At 41.7% G+C, this 12342-nt stretch overlaps 1 long non-coding RNA gene and 1 pseudogene across 2 annotated transcripts; one reads left to right on the top strand and one right to left on the bottom strand.

Annotated features, from left to right (window-relative positions):
• Positions 1-1879: 1879 nt before the first annotated feature.
• On the top strand, positions 1880-3661 carry LOC116271020 (annotated as a pseudogene). Its single transcript, XR_004179367.1, has one exon. The product of XR_004179367.1 is annotated as an uncharacterized LOC116271020 (transcript).
• Positions 3662-8873: 5212 nt separating this feature from the next.
• LOC100997065 lies at positions 8874-10205 on the bottom strand. The gene is made up of 2 exons (XR_002518028.2): positions 10054-10205; positions 8874-9107 (listed from the first exon to the last, which is right to left on the bottom strand). It is a non-coding gene; the product is annotated as an uncharacterized LOC100997065 (long non-coding RNA).
• Between the last annotated feature and the right edge of the window lie 2137 nt (positions 10206-12342).

Below are 12342 nucleotides of genomic sequence, written 5' to 3'. Positions count from 1 at the left end.
CAGTTGGTCACTATGGTTCCAAGCTTGAGTATAACTACAAAGTATCTTTTTTAATCCCAAGACATTTAATAAAAAGAAATAATGTTAATGTAGTTAGAGCAGATTACTAGATGAAATGCATGACAGATAAGGAATTGCTATAAGCACTATGTTTCACTCAGGTCATTTTAAAACCACCATAATAACTATGAAATCATTGCATTGGGCCAGGCGCAGTGGCTCATGCCTGTAATGCCAGCACTTTGGGAGGCTGAGGCGGTGGATCATCTGAGGTCAGGAGTTCGAGACTAGCCTGGACAACCTGGTGAAATCCCATCTTTACTAAACAAAAAATTAGCCGAGTGTGGTGGCACAAGCCTATAATCTCAGCTACCCAGGAGGCTGAGGTAGGAGAATTGTTTGAACCCAGGAGGTGGAGGTTGCAGTGAGCTGAGATGGTGACACTGCACTCCAGCCTGGGCAGCAAGAGTGAAATTCTGTCTTGCAAATACAATATAGTTAGCTGAAGACCTTTCACGGGGAAATAAGATATCAGTAGATATTCCGGGATTTTAAACTAGAATACAAAACAGGAAAATTTTTTTAAAAACCATAGGGTAATATGAAATGTATTTACATCCTTACATTTAACTGCTTATTTTACAAGCAATAAGTTACCATTCACCAATTAATAGTCTAGGTCAAGTTCACCTGTAAGTATTAATACACATAAACTTCTATGAAGTTCTACAATGCCAAATAAAAAAGCAACATTTAGGTGTAACGTGTATTTTATATAGGCATAATGCAACACCAGCATTACAGGATTGCATTGACAAATTCTCTTGACTCTAAGGCATGATGTTAAAAGACTTGGCAGTTTAACTGTTTTTGGGTTTTTTATATTAAGGAAACCTAAATTTGTATGAGTGAATTAATTAAATTGAATTAATTACATTTCCTTATAGGTTTATCAGTTTATCCTATCTTTGCTAAAATAATATGCACTGCCCCACAAAATGAATGCCGTATTCAGTCATGTTTCAGCCACAATCTTAAAGATTTGGGGAAACAAATGCAGTCTAAAATCCGAGATTCCATGTTCAACGCCAAAGGTACACACCTCTATTTTTTCCCCAGTGAGCCTCTAGGAAGAGTCTTCGAATTACATATCAAAGTGCACTTCATGGAAATGTAACGTTTTCGTCTATAGCTGGTGAACAGCATGCAATCTGACAGCACTGTCACTTAACAATCCGAGACTGCTCTGGATCTAAGTACTAAAAATGACCCACACTGCAATCGCAAAACATTTGGAAGTGGGACTTTATTGAACAAAGTTAGGCCGGGACCCTAAAGCAGCACTTGCTTCTTTTGCTCCAAGACGACGTTTAAACGTTTGTTATACTGTTTCTTTTTCCCCCCAACTCTACTCCCACACTGCCTTCTCTCCCCCACCACCTTCTTCCACCGTCTTTCCCCGCTTCCCTTCTCCCTCCCCGCGCCCTCCCCTCTTCTCCCAGCACTGTCTTCTCAGCCCGTCTTTCTGCCTTTTTCATCCCCTCTCCCCACCTCGTTCCCTGCTTCATCCTCTTCTCTCCCACCGATCTTTTTCCCCTCTCCGTCTCTTTCCCCAACGTCGTCTTCGCCACTTTCCCCTCCCTTCTTCTTCCCCCCATTCCGTCTTCCTCCCTTCTCCCTCCCCACCCTTTTCTTCCCCTGTCCCTCTCCCCTTTCCAACCGTCTTCTTCCCCACCTTCTGCCCTTTCCCTCCCCTCTCCTTCCCGACCCTTCTCCTTTCCCACCTTTCCCTTCCCCACCTTTTTCTCCCACCTTTTTTCCTCCCTCTCCTTCTTCCTCAACGTCTTCTCTCCTCCTTCCCCACCGCGGTCTTCCCGCATCCTCTGCTGTCCTCTCCCCACCGTCTTCTTCCCGCACCTTCTACTCCCCTTCAGTTTTTTTTCTCTTCCCCACCGTTTTCTTTCCCTCAGTCTCTCCGCCTCCTCGCAGCACCGGTTCCTGTGGCGACAGCTTTTCCTCCCATGTCCCTCTCCCCACGGCCTCCCCCACCCTCCTCTCCACCCGCTCGCTTCCCCTCTCCACCTTCCCGCCTATTCCCGCAGCAGCGTCTTCCCGCCGCTCCCTCTCCTCCCCTCCCCCTCCCTCTCCTCACCGTCTTCTCCCGGCCTATTACTGCAACCGTTTTCTTCCTCACCCCGCACCGTTATCTTCCCATGTCTTCCCACCTGCATGCAGCAGCCTCTGTCTGCCGCGGTCTTCTCACCGCCCTCTTCTCCTCTCCCCATCGTCTTCTTTCCTAGCCAAGATCTTATTCTCCACCGTCTTCTTCCGCCTCCATCTTCCCACCTTCTTCTCGCAGTAGCGTCTTCCTGCCGCGCTTTTCTCTCCCCGCATCCCCTTCTTCCCTCTTCTTCTCCCCACCGTGTTCTCTCCCCACCTTCTCCCCGCACTGTCTTCTCCCTTCACCGTCTTCTCCAGGCGCCTTCCCCACAACCGTTTCCCGCGCCCCGCCCCCACCGTTTTCTTCCCCTGAAACCGTTTTCTTCCCATGTCCTCCCACCTTCTCGCAGCAGCCTCTGTCTGGGGCGGTCTTCTTCCCACTCTCTTCTCTCCCTCTCCCCATCCTCTTTATTACCAGCGTCTTCTTCTCCAACGTCTTCTTCCCTTCCCCACCATTCTCTGCCCATTTCCGTCTCCCCACCTTCTCGCAGCAACGACTTCCTGCCGCGCTTTTCTCTCCCCGCACCCTCTTCTCGCCGCTTCCTCTCCCTACCGTCTTCGTCTTCTCGCCCACTCCCTTCTCCGCGCTCTCCCGCTGCCTTTCACTTAGAAGCCCTCCACGCGTGCGCGCGCCTGTGTCCCTACGCCCGGTGTGTCTCTGCGCCCAGGTAGACCCGTGAGCTGGGCCCCTGAGCTCCGCGCCAGCAGCCAGCTGGAGACCCCGGAGAGTCGCTGCCTGTGCCACCGCGGCTGTCGCCACCCCCGCCGCTACCTCAGAACTGAACAGTGTTGGCTGCGGACGGAAGACAGTGGGGCCCAGAAGACTGCGGGGAGATGGGGAGGAGGGGACGGAGAGGGTGGGAAAGACCTTGGAAAGTGAGGCGGGGGAGAAGAAGGTTCGGGGAAGAAGACTGTGGGGAGAAAGTGCAGGGAGAAGACAGTGTGGTAGGGAAGACAATGGAGCAAAACGGTGAGGAGAAGGAGAAGGACGGTGGGAAAAAAAAACCGTGAGGACAAAGCCGGGCGCGGTGGCTCACGCCTGTAATCCTAGCACTTTGGGAGGCTGAGACGGGCGGATCACAAGGTCAGGAGTTCGAGACCTGCCTGGCCAGCATGCTGAAACCCAGTCTCTACTAAAAATACAAAAATTAGCCGGGCGTGGTGGCGACCGTCTGTAATCCCAGCTATTCCAGAGGCTGAGGCAGAAGAATCGCTTGAACCCGGAAGGCGAAGGTTGCAGTGAGCTGAGACCGCACCACTGCACTCCAGCCTGGATGACAGAGCAAGACTCCATCTCAAAAAAAGAAAAAAAAATACAGTGGGGAGAGGGCGAGGGGAAGAAGATAGTGGGAAAGAAGACCACCGACACAGGGAGAAGAGGTGGAGAGAGCGCTGTTGTTTCACTGAATATTCTTCAATTAAAGTTAAAATGCTCTCATAAGTTCTGTATTTCCAACTTTTGCTCTTCGGGTTGGTATATTCTTCCTCCGTCTCTCCTTAATTTTATTCAACACCAAGTTGTAACTCCAAAGACCTTTCTCTTTTTATTTTCTAATGTTTTTATTTTGTAATGTTTTTCTTCTAAGAACATTCCTAACGCTGGTAGCACTTTACAGTGTTGCAAGGCTGTGAATCCTATTTCCTGTCATCTCTTCATGCTTTCCCATTGAGATACCAGCAGATTTTCATCCCATTATTTTGTTTACACTAGGAACATTTTAGCTTGGCTAGACCTGTTTTCTACTTGATTTTTTTCAACTTCAAGCTTGACAAACCCCAATGTGCTCCTTTACCAATTGTTTCTATCTCGGGAATTGGTTTCTTGTTGCACTGTGGTACACATGAAGCCATATACCTTTTTCAGCTCATTATCCTCAGAATGTTTTTATACGTTATTGACACAGAATAGACACCTAATAAATATTTCTAAATTTTTATTGTTCTTGCTTGTCACAAAACAGCAATCACTTTTTTTTTTAGCATGATACATGCCCTTCTATCATCTGCCTATCATTTGCCTATCAAACTTTATTTCTTCCCACTCCCCCATTTGTTTCCCACTCTGTGGCCATTCCGAACTACTTAGAGCTCTGTCAAGTCTCCATGCTATTTTATAATAATCATTGCTAATGAAAAGAAAAGGAGCTTTAAAGCAGAGGCAGAACTCACTGTTTTCTAAAAAACACATGCATATCTCCCATATTGAATAGTGTCAGAAAGTCATGTCCACCTGGAACCCGGGCGTGGTGGCACACGCCTGTAATCTCAGCTACTCGGGAGGCTGAGACAGGAGACTGAGGCAGGAGAATTGCTTGAACCTGGGAGACGGAGGTTGCAGTGAGCCAAGATCGTGTCACTGAACTCCAGCCTGGGTGACAGAGCAAGACTCCGTCTCAAAAAAAAAAAAAATCACAGATGGAAAGACGTGCCCATGTCCTCTCCTCGGTCCACTCTGGGGCCTTGGAAATGCTGCAGCAGGGAGCAGGCCCCAGGCTGCACGTGTCCTGAACTCATGATGCGTGTGTGCAAAAGTGAACAATAAATTATTTCAAAGATGCAAGGAAAAAAAGAAAATATCAACAGAATCTTCTTTCCCATAATCTTCATGCACCTCCTGGTCCGAATGAGTTCATGTTCCCATCTCTAAGCACAGGGATTGATTATGACGGCATGTATAGGACTGAGCGACCCCACACTCTGTGATCCAGCATGGAATTATGATTTACATCACCATAGGAAGAGTACAGAGGCTTAAACAGAAAAAAAGGCAAATTTTCAAGTAAATGGGCAATGAGTTTGGGGAAGGCATTAAAAATTTCTGCTATATCAGAGATGTGATCCAAATTACAAAGTGTTGCAAATCAAAACATATATGCTTAGTTTAAATAGGTTTCAGAAGATAAGTGCTAGGCAAAACCATTGTTATTAAAGTTTCACTAGGCTGCTGTCATGGAGTGAATAGGAAATATTTGTACATGGAAATGGATTTTTTTCTGAGTTTTAAAAAGAAAAGCTTTCCAGTTCTTTGAAATTACCAAATAACCATGAATAATCATTACCTCAATAAAAAGTTATTTTCACTTTAAAAAAAGAAATCCAAACACAGAACCAACAACAGTGAGGAAACCACAAAAGAAAAGGTCCACAACAAAAGCACTGATACGGAGCATAGAAGATTTAGAATCACACACAGACGTGCTCTAAGCCTGGCTCACACCTTGTTGTGACGTTAGTGCAAAACTTACAATTATATGTATATACAAAACTTACAATGATATGTATATATAACACTTATATGTATATATAATCCATTTTACCTGGCTTTGGGTCTCATAACAATTTATATTTGAGTGGCTCCACAGTGAATTAATATGTAGACAGATTTATTGATTCATTTGTTTATATTTTATTGTTAAATTGATTTAATTTTATCACAAATGAACATACCATTTTTACCCTCTCAACCATTTTTAAGTATACATTTCAGTATTTAATATATTCACATTGTTGTAAATCCAATTTCCACAACTTTTTCATCTTGCAAAAGTGAAACTGTGTACCCATTAAACAACTCCCAATTTCTCCTACCCCACCCCCCTAGTAACTATCATTCTATTTTCCGTTTCTAGGAGTTTGCCCACTTGAGATACTACATATAAATAAAATTATACAGTGTTTGCCCTTTGTAAATGGCTTATTTCATTTAGCATAATGTAGTCAGGGTTCATCCATGCTGTAGCATACATGAGAATTCCTTCCATTTTGGGGATGAATAATATTTTACTGTGTGCCAAAACGTGCATCACATTTTGCTTATACAATCATTCATTGATGGACGCTTAGGTTGCTTCTACTGTCTGGCTATTGTGAACAATGCTGCTTTGAACATGAGTGTAGAACTATCTCTTTTAGACCCTATTTTCAGGTTTACTGGGTATGTATCCAGAAGTGGAATTGCTGGATTATACAGTAATTCTGCTTTTAAGTGTTGAGGAACTGACATACTGTTTTGCATAGCATCTGCACACTTTAAATCTCTTCCAACAGTGTACAGGGGTTTCAATTTCTCCACGGTCTGGACAACATTTGTTATTTTCTTTTTAAAAATATAGTGGCCATGGTTATTATTTATTTTGATCACCAGATTATCTTTTTCAGTGTTTGAGTTTTACAAGAATATCAATTCTATTTTTCTATTATCCTTTTATAAATATTTTATATAAATATCTCATCAAATAATTAGGATCATTGTTACTGTTTTTATTTCAATGCTTTATAGTAAAGGCCACTGAATATATAAATACATAAAATATATAAATGATATATTTTCCTTTAACTCCTTTGCGAATGGCTATAAATACAGATTTTTCAATAAATTACTATGTGCCAATCACTCCACAATGTTCAAAGTAGGCTTTAATATTGCCATGTTAAACTTCTCTACTTGTGATTTATATATCTAACCCAGCTGTCAGCAAGACAGTTTTGCTTCCTGGTTGAAATGGCTCTGGCTTTATGTAGACCATTCATTCAATTTCCATGCCACTTCCCTGAAATATTTGTGGTTCATTTTTTCAATTCAAGTAAACATGCTTTTTTTTTTAATACTCTGCTACATTCCTGATGTCATACAAATTATGCAAGGGGTCAAAACATAACTCTGGTCCTTTTCAGGAGAAAGTAATAATATTTCATTAAAAATAACTTATGAAAACATGACCAAAATATGATAGACTATTCATTTGTCTTTTAATTAGGTAAATGCTTATTTGTCTTTCTCAAATGTTTCACCTTTTTCCATAATTTTATCATTTTACTTTTTTACCTTGTCTTTTGATTTCTAGATTATATTAATTTCTACAAGATCACATTTTAATTTTTATTTCATTTCCTATACATTTGGCATTCCTATCTGGCAAGCTTCCACAAAATTTAGTGGTATACAAGTAATTGCTTATTTTTCATTTATATTTTACTGTCTGTGACATCTTTATAATTAGTTGATAATTTCTGTCATGCATCAAAATAACTCATTGCTATAAATGTCCTATTTTTAAAATTTTTCTCAGCTTCTTTTTTCATTTTCAATTCTTCGTGTATTCTATTTTTTGATTCTTATTTTTTGGGCTTCGAAAATACCTTTATATATCCCTCTGGATTACTTTAGTGTCACAATTATTCTTTAAATTTTACATAAGCTTTACATACATTTAGTGTTTTGTGGATAATGATACTGTATTTGAAGCTTAAGTATAACTACAAAATATCTTTTTTTATCCCAAGACATTTAATAAAAAGAAATAATGTTAACGTAGAGCAGATTAGTAGACGAAATGAATGACAGATGGGGAATTGCTATAAGCACTATATTTCACTCAGGTCATTTTAAAACCAGCAAAATAACTACCAAATCATTGCATTGGACCAGGCGCAGTGACTCATGCCTGTAATGCCAGCACTTTGGGAGGCTGAGACAGGTGGATCATCTAAGGTCAGGAGTTTGAGACTAGCCTGGACAACCTGGTGAAACCCTGTCTCTAGTAAACAAGAAATAAGCCAGTCCTGGTGGCGCATGCCTGTAATCCCAGCTACTCAGGAGGCTGAGACAGGAGAATTAACTGAACCAGGGAGGCGGAGGTTGCAGTGAGCCAAGATCGTGCTACTGCACTCCAGCTTGGGTAGCAAGCGCAAAACTACATCTCAAAAAAAAAAAAAAAAAGTATATGTATATATATATATATATATATCATTGCATTGAATTGTATGCTTCAAAATTTTCTTCATTCTTGACAATAAATGGAGATAGGTGATTATAAGAACACAATTCAGTATTGCTTGAAAACATTCCAGTAATTTCACAGGAAAAATGTTTATAACGTAGAATATGAGCTTAATGACAAGAAACGTCTTTGCTCTGTTCAATACTGAATACTCAATTCCAATCACCGGGCCTGGTATGTGAAAAGAGTTTCTTGGTTTAAAAAATTTACTTAAGTTGTCAATGAGTGAGGGAAAAATAAGACAAATTTTATGTTATACTACATACAATACCAATAGAAATTGTGGAACAGATTTTACATTTTAAATGTCGATTTTACTTACAATCTATACATAAAAGGAAAATGAAGTTAGGTTTTTATTAACTAGAAGCTGTTATGAGAACGTGGACAGAAGTCTTCTATTTTCAAGTGCAAAGTTACTTACATTTAAGAAACAACTTAAGATATATGATAAATAAAAATTTTGTTGTGCAGTAAAATTAGAGTGCAAGACCAACCATAATCTGTACAAAGAATTAAAAACCTAAATATGTCAATGGATCATAAGTATCAAGTGACAACAAATGAGTAGATTTTTATAGGGCTCATGACGTCCGTTTTTCTATTACTCCTTTAAATACTGCAAAAAGAAAAAATACCCTCTTGGCAGGTTAATATTTGTATTTTATTGATCATATCACTTATGCCATGGGTCTCCAAAAATGTTCTGGGCTGCATATATGTTCTGCATATGAATCTTGGCAGAATACTCATTTACTGTCAATAGTAGTTTTAAAAAGTGAAATGACATTTTATGTAGCATTTTAATCTTTTCCCTTAGCATGCTGTATTAGTTTCCTGAGGCTAGGAACAGAACAAATGACCACAAACGGAGTGGCTTAAGACAATAGAGATTTATTTTTTCACAGGTCATGAGGCCAGAAATTCAAAAGGGAGGTGTATGATTGATTTCTTGGGGAGGCTTTCAGGTAAAATCTCCTTCTTAGCTTCTGGTGGTTTCCAGCTGTCCTCGGCATTCCGTGACTGTAGGCAGCATAACTCCAGACTCTGCCTCCCTTGTCTCATGGCCATCTTCCCTGTAGGTCTCTATAGATTCCCATGGCCTTTCTGTAAGGACACAGCCATTGGCTTTACGGCCCACCCTAATGCATTGTGACCTCGTCTTCATCAAGTGTACCTGCAGAGACCCTGTTTCCAAATAGCTTAACATTCTTGGGTTCCAGGTGGACATGACTTTCTGCGGGACACTACTTGCATGGGAGATATGCATGTAATTTTTAGAAAATACTGAGTTCTGCCTCTGCTATAAAGCTCCTTTTCTTTTCATTAGTGTTATTATAAAATAGCATGGACAGTTGACAGAGCTCTAAGTAGTTCTGAATGGCAACAGCGTGGGTAACAAATGGGGGAGTGGGAAGAAATAAAATGTGATAGGCAAATGATAGGCAGATGATAGAAGGGCATGTACATCATGTTTAAAAAAGTGATTGCTGTTTTGTGACAAGGAAGAACAATAAAAATTTAGAAATATTTATTAGGTGTCTATTCTGTGTCAATAACGTACAAAAACATTCTGGGGATAACGAGCTGAAAAGGGTATATGGCTTCATGTGTACCACAGTGCAACAAGAAACCAATTCCTGAGACAGAAACAATTGGTAAAGGAGCACATTGGGGTTTGTCAAGCTTGAAGTTGAAAAAAATCAAGTAGAAAACAGGTCTAGCCAAGCTGAAATGTTCCTAGTGTAAACAAAATAATGGGATGAAAATCTCCTGATACCTCAGTGGGAAAGCATGAAAAGATGACAGGAAATAGGATTCAGAGCTTTGCAACATTGTAAAGTGTTACCAGCGTTAGGAATGTTGTTAGAAGAAAGAAAAACATTGGAAAATAGAAGTTCTTTGGAGTTATAACTTGGTGTTGAAAAAAATTAAGGAGAGACGGAGGAAGAAAAGAATATACCAACCCAAAGAGCAAAAGTCGAAAATACAGAACTTATGAGAACATGTCAACTTTGAGGAATGTTCAGTGAAACAACAGAGCTCTCCCCACCTCTTCTCCCTGTCTCAGTGGTCTTCTTTCCCACTATCTTCTTCCCCTCGCTCTCTCCCACTGTATTGTTTTTTCTTTTTTTGAGATGGAGTCTTGCTCTGTCATCCAGGCTGCAGTCCAATGGTGCGGTCTCAGCTCATTGCAACCTCCGCCTCCCTTGTTCAAGCGACTCTCCTGCCTCAGCCTCTGGAGTAGCTGAGATTACAGGCATCCACCACCACGCCCGGCTAATTTCTGTATTTTTAGTAGAGACCGAGTTCTCCTGACCTTGTGATCTGCCTGCCTCAGCCTCCCAAAGTGCTGGGATTACAGGTATGAGCCGCCGCGCCCGGCCTCGTCCTCTCCGTCTTCTTTTCCACCCTCCTTTCTCCCTCTCCTCAGCGTTTTCCTCCACCTTCTTCTCTACCACACTGTCTTCTCCCTGCACTTTCTCCTTACTCCCCAGTCTTATTCTCCTCCTTCTCCCAGCTCCCACTTTCCAAGGTCTTTCCCACCCTCTCCGTCCCCTCCTCCCCATCTCCCCGCAGTCTACTGGGCCCCACTGTCTTCCGCCCGCAGCCAACACTGTTCAGTTCCTGAGAGTAGCAGTGGGGAGGCGAGGCAGAGGCTCAAGCAACGACTCTCCGGGGTCTCCAGCAGGCTGCGGGGGCGGAGCTCAGGGGCCCAGCTCAGGGTCTGCCTGGGCGCAGAGACACACCGGGCGCAGGAACACAGGCGCGCGCACGCGTAGAGGACTTCTAGGTGAAGGCGGTGGAGGCTCCGGAGAAGGGTGAAGACGATCAGGGGAAGACGGTGGGGGAGGAGGAAGAGGGGAGAAGAGGTGCGGGGAAAAGAACTCAGAGATCAAAGCGTCGAGATCAATCAAGAATCATCGTCAGGAAAAGAGCACGGCAATCCGAAAGAACCAATCCGGAATCGAAATCAGGCATTCAGATGCGATCGATTCCTCGGGCACGCTGGATTCAGGTCGAGATCATCGAACTCGGCATTTCAAAATCTTTCAGGCGCAAAGTCACGCCAGGCGTCAAAGCGTCAATCGGCGTCAGGCTTTGCGTCGTCTCATTCATTTCTCAAAATCAGGCACTGGATCAAAATCTCAAATCGACTCGAAATCGGCAAAACTCGTCGAAATCGCGAAACATCGAGAATCCAGGCATTTCGTCATTCAAAAACTAAAAAACGTCAAAATCAAAGATCAGGCGACAATCTTCCGATCAAAGCAGCATCAAAACGCGAAATCAAACGCAGATCAAAAACCCGTCAAACTTGCGCCGCGTTCGAATCAAAACACGCGTCGAAATCAACGCCAATCAAATCGCTTCATCGGTCAAATCAAAAATTCCAGATCCGCGTTCAGGCAAAACATTTCGTCAAAATCAAAAAAGGCAGCGTAGGAGAAGAAGAGTTTGGGGAAAAACAGAGTGATACTAACGTTTAAACGTCGTCTTAGACAAAGGAAGCAGAAGTGCTGCTTTAGAGTCCCGGCCTAACTTGTTCAATGAAGTCCCACTTCCAAATATTTTGCGGTGCAGTGTGGGTCATTTTAGTACTTAGATCAGAGCAGTCTCAGTTGTTAAGTGACAGTGCTGTGTGCATGCTGTTCACCAGCTGTAAACGAGAAACATCACATTCCTTGAAGTGCACTTTAGTATGTAATTCAAAGACTTTTCCTAGAGGCTCATTGGGAAAAATAGGGTGTGTACCTTTGGCATTTGAACATGGAATCTCGGATTTTTAGACTGCATTTGTTTCCCCAAATCTTTAAGATTGTGGCTGAAACTGACTGTGAATACAGCATTTCATTTTGTGGGGCAGTGCATATTATTTTAGCAAAGATACAGGATAAACTGATAAGCCTATAAGAAAATGTAATTAATTCAATTTAATTAATTCACTCATACAAATTTAGGTTTCCTTAATGTAAAAACCCAAAAGTTGAATTGCCTTAGTCTTTTTAACATCATGCTTAGAGTCAAGAAAGGAATTTAATACGTTGCAATCCTGTAAATGCTGGTGTTGCATTATGCCTACATAAAATACACGTTAAACCTAAATATTTGCTTTTATTTGGCATTGTAGAACTCATAGAAGTTTATGTGTGTACTAATACAGGTGAATTGACATAGATTGGTGGTATGGTAACTTATTGCTTGTAAAATAAGCTTGGTTAAATGTAAAGATACAAATATATTTTATATTATCCTATAGTTTTTTAAAAATTTTTCTTGTTTTGTATTCTAGTTTAAAATCCTGGAATACCTACTGATATCTTATTTCCCGTGAAAGGTC

This window comes from Papio anubis, chromosome 17, assembly GCF_008728515.1.
Source record: "Papio anubis isolate 15944 chromosome 17, Panubis1.0, whole genome shotgun sequence".
Classification (NCBI taxonomy): Eukaryota; Metazoa; Chordata; class Mammalia; order Primates; family Cercopithecidae; genus Papio; species Papio anubis.
This window is presented reverse-complemented; position numbering and strand designations above follow the sequence as displayed.